A 12,784-nucleotide genomic window follows, 5' to 3' on the forward strand; every position below is an offset into this window, starting at 1 on the left:
ACAACTCCATCAATACAACACCATTTCAGATTGAAGAATAAGGTACACAGCATGAGCTGGCAGCACCCCTTTCAATTTCCTTCCCGTCACTTCAACAACAATCCAGGTATTGCCAAGCTTCCACAAACATGCCGCTAACTTATTTTGAAGCTCTGCAGAAACAGAACTGGTGTCCTCTCATGACTTTATGAAGTCATCCACCATAGGAACCCCTTGCACTGGGATATACAGGTCTGGTCATTTTGGATGCGAAATCTTCAGAAGCAACAGCTCTGCCTGGCAAGACCTGGTGATTAAATCCCTGCACAGCTCCAGACCCCAGCCTCTGGTAGTAGCGAGTCAGTCAGCTGCCTGTGTGTGACATCCCAACCCCTCTTTGCTCAGCCCGTCTAATTTGTTTTATTGGGGTTTCAGTATTAGTATTCAGTGTTTCTGTCCCACACTGGGGTTAAGTCCTGAGACAGTGCAGGAGGACAGGAAAGCCAGGCTGATCCGTACGATATCACAACCCAGAATTAACAAAGCACAAAAAGTACACTGACAGGGAGAAGTGGTGGCAGAAACTACCTCCCTGAAGGCAGCTGGCATCTCAGCACAGGTACACATGGCTTGACTTTGATGCTGTGAGGTGTTGTGAGCACTTGGCTCCATCTGAAGGTGACGAGTGTTTGAGGACATTACTTTAGGGAACTGAGTTCACATTACCCCTATTTCGTATCTCCACACTTGCAGACGTTTTCCAGCCCTGAGTCCTGCAGCAGGCACATGGGGATCCCTTATCTGCAGATTGGGCCCTACACAATGGAAGGACATTTGGAGATGCAAACCTGAGGGCAGAATTTTCCTCCAAATCTCGCCAGTGCTCGTGCCCAAGCTGACAGCCTCACCGTGAACACACCCAATACCAGTATGTTTTGTGATAGATATCCCGTGAAGGACCACTAGAAAATGTCATCTTCTTAACCTCTTAGTAGAGTCTTTGTCCACCAGCAAGGTCCAACATTTCACTACGCATTGTACAACAACACTATCTTTAATATGTTGTAAAAGAACCTCCTACATGTGTCACCAGGTGCATTCTGGTCCTCCATCAGTGGTATTTGGTGCATGGCGCTTCACCCATTCATCCATCCTCTATCCACTGACTCCATGATTTTTGCCCTATCAGCCAGCCTTCCCTTCCCCAAACGGAAACTTTTTGTCTCCCCTTGAAAAGCAAGGTACTTCATCATTAGGAAGATATCTTTCTAACATGCACTGTATAATAAAAGAATGTAATAGAGATTACATTTGTAATAGTAATAGTGAAGGTCAGATTCATATTCTTCAAACTTCCACATTTTAGGGCAAATATTTTTTCCTCCCTAAAGGTGAATGCTTTGAAAATGCTGAACAAAGTTACTTCCAGCACTATTGCATAGGAGGGGGATGGGAATTATGAAGTAAGAAGTTTCATAATTTAAAAAGTAACTCCCCATAATTGTCTCCAGTATCTGAATATAGGGCATGGCAATGAAGAGTGTGGGAGCACAACATCCAGAAAAAGGAATGAGAAATGGCAGAAACTCCTTAAGCCACTGTGAGTAGAAGTGGTACTCCTTTATCTGAATGCTTGCATGCCTGCAGAGACGCTCAGCACATCACTGCAGCATTTTCAGATGCAGAGATATATCATCACATGCATGCACATGTGTTTCACACTCTTAGATCAGTTTCAAGTTTGCAGCAGATGCTCCTTTCTCTGGTGCTATCTGAAGAAGAGGAAAATACCTCTCACAGGATTTAAAAGCCATTGCAAGCTTGACCATATCTGTCTGAAGGTCACAGCAAGATCAAAGAAATGTACTGTCTCTAGCAAATATATACCTGCTCACGCTTTTAATTCCTCTACAAATGCATCTGCTGCAATGTACCTTTCCTCACAGAAAGAGGGGATGAAAAAGGCTCTTTGCAGCAATTCTAATCATATTGCTGAAGCCTACTTACAGGTTGTTTTAGCACTGTAAACTCTATACAGACAAAAATAACCATACCAATAGGCCCAAGTTTTAAAGCCCCATGTACAGCTGTGCACAGTGTCAGCCTGCAGACAGTTATGCATCAAGATGATACTAGTCTTCCCTGGTCTGTAACCTGGCTTTTCCCTGCTACTAAGCAGCCAGCTCATCCAATTTCTGTCCCAGCTCCAGCACAGGGCAAGCCCAGGCCCCACCATCGCAGCACCTCAAACATCAATCATCCACTGGGCTTTTGCATGCCACATTTCTGCCCTGGCTGGGTAGCAGCAGACCCTATGTCCTTGTCTTCAGTGATGTAGAAGCAGCTTTTCCCTGCCTGGCTCCTAACAGGGCAGCTGAGGGCAGACAGGCACAGAAGGAAGGAAGCACCAGCTTTCCTTTATCATCAGACAGAAGGAGGAGCTCAACAGGAAGACAGCTGTGTCTCATAGGGCCATTTGGTCCCTGCCAAGCTTTAAAGTAGATATTTGGTTTGACAGGTTTCCAGCCCTCAGGGACTTCTGCACCCTCCCCAGGATAATCCAGGACAAAACACATTTCAAGTAGATTTTTATCTGGTTTTTATTTTATCTCTTCTGCCCTCCAAACATCGCATCCTCATTTGTCTCTGAAGGCTGCCATACAAGCAGTGTTTGGGATTTGCCCCATTCGAAGATGGGGGCTGTGCCCTCCCAGCTCTGTCCCACCAGAAGCCACTGTTATCACCCTTGTGAAATTCAGATTTGAAGCCTAACTTCAAAATCCAGCTCCCACGTCTAGCCTTTACAGAATCTCCCAGGGCATTTCTTTCCCTTCCAGCCTTCACAGTGTGACCAAGATCCAAATTTAACATGGCTTATTGTTCAAGAGCAAAGATCTAATTTCATTAGATTGCACTCTAAGCAGGGGTGCCAAGGAGAAGAGCCACATTTCATACCTCTCAGATGAGGCAGAGCTTGCTGCAGCTAATTATTTTCAAGGAATAGCCTGAGATTAAGCCCTTCTGGTACGTGCAAGGAAAATCCTGCTTCTCATTCTTACAGCATACAAATAGCAATGCTTGTCAAACAGGAAAAAAATTGGAAGATATGGAGAAAAGTGGAGTGAAAATTTCCAGTGGAGGCTCATTCTGTTTCTCACAAACTACCCTTGTAAATTGTCATTTTTGAGGTGCTTTACAACAAAAGCATCTGTAAATCAGAAAGCCAGTTACTCTCCCCTCCTTTGCCAGCTCTTCTTTTTCTTGCAGAGTAGCTAATACACTAAAGCCAGGCCTGCCAGGTATAGACTTACTGTGGGGGTTTGGATTTGGGACTGGAGAGGGTAGGGTTTCACTCAGTACAGAAGCAGGGTCAGATGTGAAGGCAGAACTGAGATTTCAGAGACAAAGCTTCCTCTGTGTGAGGGGTGTGGAGAGATACGGTCAAACCTGAGGTGCTGGCATTCGTGAGGACTCTGGTTTGGGAGTGTACCTACACCCTTTCCATGGACTTACTGGAAAGGAGAAGCTTAGTCTGCTGCAGCCAGGGATGGCTATGCATTACAACCATAGGCAGACCTATCCCTATATTTTAGTCCATTCATCACATCCCATACACAAGTTCATTGTGAACCCTCCCAGGCCTGGGTCTGTATGTATCCAAATGGATGAAAAATGCTTGCACAATGATGAATTAGGGAAGGACTGTGATTACTGCAGTATAACACACAAGAGAGCCTGAAAATGTATGCTTCATCCCTGGCCAGCCTCAGCCTCTCTTTTCACTGAGAGAAATCAGACCTCAAACAGGCAAACATGCTTTAATGGCATGTAAATAAGTAAAAGGATGCTGCCAGCCATGTTCAGGTGAAAGCTATCTCATTAACACAGGCAGGCCCCTGAGAGCAGTCCAGGGGTTCTGCCACAACCACCACCAGGTGCTCTCCCCACCCGCAGAGGAAACCATGTCCCCAGGGTGGAGCAGGGTGAGCCCAGGGCACGGAGCAGAGGATCACTGTGAAGGACAAGGGTAGCAGTTCTCGCCCTGGCCTGGGCCAGGGTCCCTTCTCAGCAGCTCCCAGCCAGATTCTCTTGCCAGGAGCATCCTCAAATATTTTTCATGTGGCACTTCAGAAGATGGCCCCTGCATGGTGCCCTGACTTTAGCTGACTTTAAGGACACATCACTGTAAATGGTGCACCAAGAGGAAAACCAGAGCTGGTGGGACACTGCAGGCAAGCTGGTGACAACTGCCAGATGCCCCTTATGCACAGCCAGTGACCTGGTCCAGCACACACATGTCAGCTCCTGTATGTCTGACTTTGCTCCTCCAGACCTGGCCTGAATGCCATTTTTATCACAGCAGCTTAAAGGGTAATTTAAATGAGTTCAAGCCTCTTGCTTTGAGCTGTGTCTTAAATTGATTTGAAAGCATCAAATAAGACCAGCTTAAAGGCTGCCTCATGACTGAAATGAGTACAGATTTGTGTGGCCATGATCTCACCATGGCCCTTGCAGCCTTCACATTCACCTGAACCTGGAGGAGTGGCCCTCATCAGCCTGTGACCAGCTCACATGTGGTAAAGTGCAAAATGATGTGATAACTATGGGACAAATCCATCTGCGCATCCCCCTATAGAGCAGACATGAGACATTGTCAGAAATGTTGTATGTGCACCAGAGCTAGGAGAGCAGTGAGAAGGAAGTGCAACACAGCAAGGGAAGATCGACTGAGTCAAAAAGAAACAGATGGAGAAGGATGGAGATTTACAGAAGATGGAGAACAATCACCACAGTCACGAAAGAAAAAAATGCAATCCCTAATGGGCAAGGAGAAGCAAATACTCTGTTTATTTCTATCTCCTCCCTCCTACTGCCTTCTCTTCCTTCATAGGTTCTTCATAGGGCCTGGATCAAAAAAACAGAGCTAAGAAAAAGCAAAGAGTGTAATCAACAGTGAAGGAAGAGAAGTGCTTTCTACTGGCTGGCAGAAAACTAGCTGTCATTGAATAACACAGGTTGACAACCTTCTATGATGTAAGGAAGTGGGAAATGAAAGGTCTGAATCAGTAAAGCTGAGAATGACAAATGGGAATTACAATGAAATATGTCTGATGGATCAGGAAATTAAAGTCCAAACTCCCAGAGTCTCAGAGGGAGCCACAGCAACACACTGCTCACCAGATGAGTGATCCTGGGGAAAGCCAGGAATTCCTCAGCCAAGTGACCCATACGTTATAAGGAAAAGCCTCTCATGGGCATGCTCAGCCCTGCCCTGGCTGCTTCGGACAAGGCTCCTGGGAAGAGAAGGAAGTCCAATTACCAGGGTGAGTGAACATTAGGTGTATGGTAGGGAAGAAGAGGGAGAACAGAAGATGGATTGCTGTTACTGAAGCTGAGTCAGGACAAAACTGAGGGTTGGTGAATTTGGGCTACCAGGGGAGAGGAATAAGGATGATAGAAGATCTGGCTATTATCTGGTGTGCAACTAGCACCATATCCATCTAAATCTGAAGCTGTCTTAAATAATCTGCAACAGAAATGATTTGTAATGGTATCAGACTGTTAAGACATTGCCCATTCATCATGAACTGGGGTGCACCCGAATTTCCATGCACAGTTAGGCCACCAGCCACTACAGTATAAATTACAAAACTTGCAGTTCATTTTTGGCTCAGATGTATTTCTTCCACTAATAAAACACTGGAACCAGTGACCTGGCATTGCCTTCCATGAGCTGAATGGAGGCAGACTCTGCACTTTCATCCAGGTGCCCATTTTTTTGCTCTCAGACTGAGCAGAAGTCAATAAATGAGCTACAAGCAGCACACTGAGATTTGGAAGGGTTTGCAGGTACTTCTGATCTTGTGCTTCCGCTGATACTGCCATTTCTTCACCTCAGCCCATGCGTCATGCCTTGCTGTGGATTTATTGAAGTCAGGAGTTCACAGCTTTGAGTGAGATTCAGAATAGAGTTTATACATGCCAGGGAGGTCAGAAATGAAGAAGTGGGACAGGCAGACATAACTTAAGGGAAGCACTTTCCCTATCTGGAAACCCATCAGCTGCAGCTCTGAAAATCCTGCACAGCAGCTTGGTCTCCTTAAACTGCCCCAAACTCTATTTCTGTGCATTCCTTCTCCTCTTGCTGCATGTGGGAACCATTTTTTCCATACTGTTACACTGTTTTTAGGTACACTGCTCTGGAGGTGCACTGCCCTGCCACTACCTCATCTGCTGAAGCATGCACCTACTGGGACACCAGCAGCTCCTTCTAGGGACTTGAGGTTTTAGAAATGACGAGAACAGACTTCCCCATGGGAGCTGTCTGAGGGAGCAGTGAGCCATTTACATTCATTGTGTGTGTTTTGGGTCTCCTTGATTTGAAATTAACAGCAACAGAAGCACAAGGTGCAACTGTAAAGTCTGTAATGACTGCAATGAGAAGCAGAGGAGCTCCATTCCCCAGGACCACCACTTACTCCTTTGCTCCTGAGGCAGGCTAGCCCCCTGTGCTGTGACAACCTCCCACACCAGTTCAGTGACGCTCCAGTGCTCAGTTCCTCAGCAGGCTTTGTACAAGTCTGCTGGGTCACACAGGAGTCCAGGCTGCCAGCAGTACATAAATGCCCCTAACCAGGAGCCTGAGGCTGAGACACACAGATTTAATGCCTTTTATTCTCTGTTGTTAGAAAAAAAAGTCGTTTACCATGTTTTCGCTGTTAAAAGAAAGAGGGGCTTGTTGATTCATAATACTGCTTAAATACACTGACAGCATTAAATCAGTGCAGGTCCCTCAGGATGGACCAGCTGCCAGATTAGAGGTGTTTATAGCACTGCATTGCCAGGGGAATGAGCTATAACCACACAACAGACCTTGGCACCTCCCTTGACAGCAGCAGATCAAATTCAATTAGATAAACAAAAGGACCATCCAAAAATCCACCACCAACCAAAATAATAATTAACACCATCTAAGTGAGGTCTAAATTTCTGGCTATCATGACAGAGATAGATGCATCCAGAGAGCAGAGGGTCCTCTTCAGGCAGTCTGTAATAGCTTAGAAAACAGTTCACCTGATGCATCTCAGTGGGCATGCGTTGGCATAGCTATTAAGGACCATTAACATTTAAGTATCTCACTGTTGAAGGCACAGCATGGTGTTCTTCAAGCCTGAACAGATGATATCTGCTCCTCTGTCTTCTTGCCACTATTGTTCATCTCCCCAGCTGGATCATCATGAAGTTATCTTACAAACCAGCACACATACAGCATAGAAGTCTTTAGGGTTAAAACACGCAAAATAGCTTGTGTAGCTTACCACCAAATCTGCCTGAACACCAGTGCTTCATTCCATAGACACCCCTTACTACCTTCACCATTGCTACCTGCATCTCTCATCCTTAAGAGAAATAAAGAGTCAGCTAGAGAATAGAGTACTTTGAAGATCAACCCACGTAAAGACTTTGAAGTTTTTCCTTGTAAAATGCTCTGTTAACTGACAGGAGCCTTTCTGAAGCCAGCTGAAGTGGTGTTGTCTCAATCAGGGTCTTTTTCCTCCCTCTTCAAACCCTAAATGCACTTTGGGAATTCGTGTTGGTAGGAGCATGTGTGGCCACTTTGATATTTTTCAGGCAGCCAACTCATTGAAAGTCTACTCACTGGCAGGTGTTCAGAGAAGGGAAGGTGAAATTAAATCTTGCTGACCACAGAGCTCATCCCCAGCAAGGCAGGCACATCTTGCTGATAGGATACTTGCTAGAAAAATTCTGCCTAGCTCTCCTCAAACTACCATAAGAAATATTAATCAGTTTTTACCCTGAAAATATGAAGTGTGAAAAACAAGCTATCTGGGGAGAACTGTGCTCTCACTACTGACCACTAAAGTCAGAGAAATTGTCTTGAACTAGACTTTGGATTCAGTCCAGTACAGCAACTGCTACATCCCCATCCTTGTCCTCGTGGACCATTTAGGGTATTTTTTTGCAGTGTGCCTAAGACACAGCACCCCATGGCTTTTGAAATCACCTTCAAGTTGACTGCATTTTCCAGGCTTCCCCCTTCATCTTTGCTCAGGATAGAAGTATAGTAAGGACAGAAGTGAGAAGATCATGCTGGTTTTACTGGCATGTATTTCCCATCTTGATTCCAGCACCGTTTGTTTCTTTGTACAGCAGTTCCACTTCCCAGGAAAAAAAAAAAAAAAACAAAAACCAACCAACCAAACACACAAAAAACTTCTCCCCAACAAACTCACAGGAATTTACAGAAAAAGAAGGCTGGTGAGGGTACTGACTCCATTGTCTCCCTAAGTGAAGAATCCCCTCAGATTTTAAAATAATGAGCGCTTAACCAGCTAGAGAGAGTTTGTTCAGGCTGGGAGATCTGGTTTTGTATTTCTTCTTGAGGGAGCAGGGAATTTTGGAAAGCTACTAAGGTGCATTTTCCAAGAAAAAACTCATTTGGCTCATGTACCCTTTTTTGAAGCATTTGACAGGAAGAGCAAAGGGTGGCGTGAACACAGCATGCGAGGAGCGAAGAGGGGGGAACACACACCAAGGTCACCTCCTCAGCCCTAGCAATGGCAGCCTTCACAGCAGCGACATAAAACCTCCCTCTGATAAGAGATACCACTCACAGCTACTTTTTAAGAGCTATAAAAATCCAGAGCAGGCGCACATTAATTAAAACAGTTCAGAGAGAAGCACTGCCTGTCAGTCTTGGCAGCAGGTGACTGAAGGGCACATAGTGCACATGGGAGCAGAATGTCCATGGACAGAGTTAGCTAAAATATTTCAGGTTTATCACCTGCAGGTTTGTCAGTGGGCAGCACAGATGGTTTGCAGCTGGGGAGCACAGTCACTGTGCTTGTAAGGAAGAGATGTGAACTGTGTCATGAAGCAGTGTATACCATAAGGAAGCGTTTCTCCATGACTAGCCCAAATCTCCTTTGTTGAACTTTTAAGCCCATAACCTCCTGTCATAGCTAGATTAGAAAACAGTCCACAAAAATCTTCCCCTCTTCATCACAATATTTTTCTTATTTATCTCCTTGTCCCTCAGGTTTTTTTTTCCCCTGATCTAGAGAAACTCAGTTCTTCTGGCCTTTACTCATGAGCCATATTCCCATGCTGGTGTCTTCAGCAGAGCACAAGGCTCAGCTTCCAGAGTGGCAGGTCCTGAGCAAAAGAGGCAGCAAGGAGGACAAGGACCTACCTAGGCTTCCCTCAGGTCCTTTCCCTCAAGGGTTATGGTAGGGCAGGCTGACAGATGGTTGAGGTTATTACCCAAGTGAAAACCTGTAGCTAGGGCAATTACTTTTCTTTGTCCCCTACTGCAGCCTGTTATAAGTAAACAGCTTTTGCTATGAACCCACTGACTAGCTACAGCTGGCAGTGAAACACATCCAACTAAAAGGTGATGGCTAGCAGGAAGTTCTTCTGGATTTAACTGGTGATTATGCTAAGTAAGTGAAATAAAGATAACCCACCTTTTTTAGTCCTTATAGCTATCTACCTGTATTTACCCCACCTCTTGGCTTTTTCGTACGAAGTTGGAGCAGGAGGGCTTCCACACTGCTGGTAGCAAGAGCACCCTCTAATATTTCACTGTACACTGGCAATATTCAGAGCAGAACTGAAGGCATAGAGCTAGTGGGGAGTGGCATTAAGAGTCTTAAAGCCCATTTATAAGGCAAAGGGAAAAAAAAATACTTGCATATTCTTGAGGGTCTAATACTCAGCACCACCTCTGGCTGTCATGCATGGAACATGTACTTGAAGGCAGTTTTCTCTCCTGTAACCAATTTGTCAAGAGACAGGTGGTCTGGTCTGACTTTTTCCAGGGCTCCGTTAAGTATTTCTTCTGTTCCAGTTTTACTGCTTGGACCGACTGTTCTTCTAACATGGGGTAAATATCCGTAAAATAGAGCTGGTCTTTAAGAAGACATCAGCACAGTGCTTTGAGATGTGCAGCTTAACAACATCTAGCATTGCTACCCATATTTTACTGGAGAAACAGAGAGGGACAGAAGATTGTGTAATGCTTTTAAAACATATGGAAAACATTATCCAAATAGCAAAAAGCCTGACATAAAATTATACACACCATACTTACAGCTCAGATTTGGACTCTGTAGCCTTTGATAGCGAAGTAGGGATAATTATTTCTTTATTCATAGTGCATTGACAGGGGTTCCACTCTCTTTCACATGCCACCAGCAATCAGTCTCTCTGCTTTCATCTATGGCTAAAAGTCCTGGACAGGACACAGAGGAAAAAGGGAAGAGCAACTGGCAGATCTCAGCTGATGCAAAGTACTATTTGGCATTTTTCAAAGGACGATCAATTGGAAAAGACTTGCTGTTAATCAGTGTGAAAGAGATACATGCCAGATAGCCACAGAGCACACTACAGTGTGAAACAGCTCCTTAGAGCAGCAGGTTTCTGTGGAGGGAGTTTGGACAGGCAGTTTTTCTCTTAAAACTGCATTTCTGACAGCTGCCTAGTATCTTTTTCCCAGACTTGTCAAATTTGTGCTGAGATATATAAATGTTTTCTCTTTTTTGCTCCTTAGCCACCGCACAATCTTTCCTTTTTTTAAGCAAAGAAAGATAGAAGACATATTTTATATCATCTATAGCTGAAGCTGGAGTTTTTCCCTGCACAAGGAAATGGTTTCTTGTTATCTGAAGACAACACTTCTATTTTACAGTAAAAGTTTCCATCCATTCTCTTTTTTTTTTTTTTTTTCCCCAGTTCTCTTTACTACCCCCATCTCAGAAACTGAACTTATCCAATAGCTTGCAAAGGAAAATAAGGGAAATGTCGTTTTGCTGTTTCCTGGCGACTAACACCACTGAGACTCCAGCTAGTATCATGCTGGCTAATTCAAGACAGAAACAAGCACTGTGATAGTTCAGTGGGAAGATGCAACATTAATCTTGGATCAGAAAATCCCTGCCACAGGTGCCTGCTCTTCATGGTGGAATTCACAGTGATAGAGAAATCTGTTTTGAATATGGGAAATTATGTTCCTGCACATTTGTTTGGCTTTCTCTTGTTTTGGTTAGGTTTGGGGTATTTTCCCCTTATTAAGCTTAACCATGGTGGTTCTCTTGCATTACCCTGTCTATCTGTAAAAGCATTCAACAAAACTCCCTTGATGCTGGACTAATACAAGAGGGCACACTGTGACTCCCTTGAAAGCTCACAGAGAAAGTTGGATACATCTTGCTTGCACTTAACTCAAACTGCCTCTCCCTTTCTATAGAAAAACATACTCCTGAGGGTAGGGAAAGCCCTTATGTCAATAACATAGCACTATGTAGAAATGAGAGAAAGGCCTTGAAAATGGCCCTTATTCTCAGAGAACATCAAGGGGTTGACAGTTGGTGTCAAAACTGTGGGAATGAAGCATATATACTGTGGGGTCCGGAAAGAAGGAGATCAAGAAGCAGATATGGGAACTGACCTACTGGTTCAGACTGGAGGTGCCTCTAAATCAGTACAAAACACTGGACACTGGCAATGGCTCCTGTTGATTCCTTATTTCAGAGGCTCCCTCTGCACATGCAAAAGGCCCAGTTCCTCAAAGGCATCTAGGCACAGGGCTGAGGCGATGAGGTACTCCTCAAGGCTAACCACATTGTCTTCACTGAAAAATGACACCAAAAACATGTTACAGGTAGTGTGGAGTTCAGGTATTCCCTAGGAAGCCAGAGCAATTGAAATGCAACAGGAAGATAGATGCCATTAGTGCATACCAAACAGTGAAAAATGCAAGAAGCCCACAGGGGTATGTTGTCTTCAGTCACAGCAGTCATGGATGTGACAGCTGGGACCTTTAAAGACTGTCAAAGGAGGAATCCAAGGCACTCCAAATGCCAAGTCTGTCAGCAGCATAATTAACATGTCATAGATGGTCTGCTCAGAAATGCAGCACCAGCTTACTGCACCTCCAACTGCCAATCAAAAATGCTGCTCAGCTGGTAATTCCTTCACCATCCAATAATGTCGAAGTTAACACAAAGCCAAAAAAAAAAGGCAAACCACAGTGTTGGGAAGCCAGAAATCAGTCTGTAGCCCATGGGGGAAGGCAAGCTAACCTGCCACAGTTTATCTTGGTAGTCCCACTACAAAGGGGTGCCTCTGGAAATACATACCCAGCCATATTCTTAGAAAAGCACATATGTTTCACATGGGCAAAATACTGGAAAAATAAAAAGGATGGAGGCAAGTGCTGCAGGGAATTCCTACTTTGGGCAAACTTAGAAATATAGATAAGTAACAGAAAGAAAAACTCCATGTTGTGAAAGCCAGTCCACACAAAGAGCCATGGCACTTCTCTCCCTTTGCAGACAGATGTGCATGGTTTAGTGCAGGAGGTAAGATAGTTGGGGCAACCTAGATGAATGCTCAGGTTGAGCAAAATCTAAGTTTTTCTATTTCAAAAATGTAGATCTGTAGCCATCATGACTGACCAGCACAACCAGGCCAGGACAGCACCTGAATCCACTGAAAGCCTCAGAAAAACAATTGAAATGTATCTGAGCAAACTTGTTATCACATTGCTTAGAAGTACAGTACTGCTGCCAGCACGGGCTCTTCCACAGCTGACCTCTGACAGACAGATCAGGGAAGGCACTGGAAAGAGAAACCCAAAGGGTAAAATCCAAGTGTTACTGTAAGAAACAATGGACTCATAAAGACAGGGTAAGATACAGGAAAAGATAGGTATGTGAAGAAGAAAAAAAGAGCTTCAACGGTGGTAAGTCTGGTTAAAAGAGCAAATTTTTACTGAATGCAA

The sequence above is a fragment of the Pezoporus occidentalis genome, unplaced genomic scaffold (assembly GCF_034315485.1).
Source record: "Pezoporus occidentalis ecotype Australia unplaced genomic scaffold, CSIRO_AGI_Poc_V1 ctg21, whole genome shotgun sequence".
NCBI classification, from domain to species: Eukaryota; Metazoa; Chordata; class Aves; order Psittaciformes; family Psittacidae; genus Pezoporus; species Pezoporus occidentalis.